This window comes from Gymnodraco acuticeps, unplaced genomic scaffold, assembly GCF_902827175.1.
Source record: "Gymnodraco acuticeps unplaced genomic scaffold, fGymAcu1.1, whole genome shotgun sequence".
Taxonomy (NCBI): Eukaryota; Metazoa; Chordata; class Actinopteri; order Perciformes; family Bathydraconidae; genus Gymnodraco; species Gymnodraco acuticeps.
This window is the reverse complement of record NW_022991946.1, coordinates 262,501-264,596: the sequence shown is the minus strand read 5'-3', so window position 1 is coordinate 264,596 and position 2,096 is coordinate 262,501. Positions and strand designations below refer to the sequence as shown.

The following is a 2,096-nucleotide window of genomic DNA, read 5'->3' as shown; positions in this document are numbered from 1 at the left end:
TGGTAGGCTACTGCATGCTATTTAGCGTAAGCTAGTTAGCAGCAAAATGCCTCCGTTCTCTACAGATGACTTCCAAACTTCTCCAGAAGATGGCCTTGTTGGAAATGAAAATGCAACAGTTGGAACACACAGTTGTTAATGTGGAAGTGAATGGACTATGTGGGAATGACACCACTTTACCAGTGTTGCAAAAGAATGGACAAGGGCATGCTAACTCACAGCTAGTTAGCCGCTACAAGGATTCCAAGGAACAGGAGGGCTGTGTACCGGGAAATACATCTACAAGTGGTAGTCCTCCCTGGAACTCTCTGGGTGCAAAGCCTAAAGGCCCTGTCACACTGTCCCGAAATTGACTCCCGATGGACACACGAATATGGAATTGTGAATTTCGCACGAAGATGGCCCCGAACTTGGTCATCGGCCAAGCAACAGCCGAAGCAACAGCTGAAGCAAGTACGATGCTTACAGAAGGCCACACGATGGCACCCGAACCACCCACGAAGGCGACACGTGACCTCCCGATGGTATAAAAGCTTCGGCCGTGTGGGAAATCAAATTCTTGATCGGAGATTATTGGGAGCAGAACACAAGGTAAATTCTACTTTAAGTCTACGTTAACATGCCACCCAAGGCAGGGAGAGGCAGACGGAAGAAGCTGGCTGTTAAATACAATCAGAAGAGGAAACTGAGGTCCAATAACACAGCACTGAGTCTCAGTAGCGTGGCGTGGGGAAAAAATTAGGGGAAGCCAATAATACGTCCTTTCTTTTGGGTCGGGGGTGTGGTGGTCAATATAATAACGTAACCAGATGAGTGATTACAGCACCCGGTATCATTTTACACACATTTGTATCATACAGATGCAGGACTTACACACGCCTGTTATCTAACCGACAGGTCCGCACGCACTCTCCAGCCCAAACTCTAATAAGCATTCATTCACAAACTAAATCAGGAGACCTTTAACGTTTTACGTCCGATTCGCTCCTTTTTTCCTCTCTGTACACAGCTCCAGTTTGGGCATTGGCCTGTCATCAGATTGTATTTGTTGTTGTTGTTGCTGCTGTAGCGGAAGTTTAGTACAATTATTTTTGATGACATACTCTAAATCTCCACCCTCCATAATTGCACTTGCTTCAGTTGCTTGCTACTTTCTAACGGCGGTGAGAGTGACGCTATCTATCTTCTATCGATTAGATTTATGATTCGAAAATTATAAAAGTAGGGTAGACATGTGGATATTATCCGACTGAACAAAACGTGCATTTATCTAACAGGTTCGTTTTCCACTGACCTTATTTCGAGCTATTTTCCTAAGTCCTATGGAGAAATCCCATTTATTTGTTGTCGAGGGAAACCGAGCGCAGCTTACTTCCGGATTTTAGGACGCATCACTTTGATGCGATTTGATTGGATTGTGAGGCAAGGGAAGCCAGCCGCCTCCAGCTTCCCTTGGCATGGCCCTGACCAATCACAGGTTGGAAGGGACATCACGTGAGCCTCATCTGATTGGTCAATCCCTCAATTTTTTTTCACCAAAGGAAGCCAGATTCGGCTGGCCTCCTCTCGCAACAGTGAGTGCAATCTACATTTTCACCATAACATCTAGAGGGGCGCTGTTTGTTTCACTCTTTGTAAAATACTCAATGAGAATGGGGGAGAGACGGGCCGGCAGCAACACACAGCAAAGAAGAATTACCGAAACCAAACGAAGTGTTTTTATTTATTATTAAAATTATAACTACAATCCGAAAAAACAGGGGAAGCCTGGCTTCCCTTGGCCTCCAGGAGAAAACGCCACTGCTGAGTCTGCAACCAGAGAGAGAAAGGGGAGGAAATGCAAGAAAGTCGGGCCAACTAAAACTCCAGAGCGGCCCCCAGAGGGTTCCAGGTCTCCTCAGCAGTCCGAAGAGTCTCGGCAGCATTCACCTTCTCCTCGTCGTAACAGACATCCCGAATCCTCGGAGGATGAAGGTAAATATTTCTAACTTATTTTTGGTATGGATGGGGGCAGGCTTCGAGTTATAAACTGTGCTCTATGGGGAGTCTGCTGCTGCGTGTGAGTGTGTGTGTGGGTACGCACGCGCACACTCACA

The 2,096-nt window shown here is 46.5% G+C and overlaps 1 protein-coding gene across 1 annotated transcript in view; it reads left to right on the top strand.

Moving 5' to 3' along the window:
- The first annotated feature begins 1,812 nt into the window (after nucleotides 1–1,812).
- LOC117535896 overlaps nucleotides 1,813–2,096 on the top strand; it is a 2,555-nt gene continuing 2,271 nt past the window's right edge. The window contains exon 1 of the mRNA XM_034200548.1: nucleotides 1,813–1,974. The gene's annotated coding sequence lies outside the window, so the exon portion shown is untranslated. The remainder of the gene's footprint in view (nucleotides 1,975–2,096) is intronic.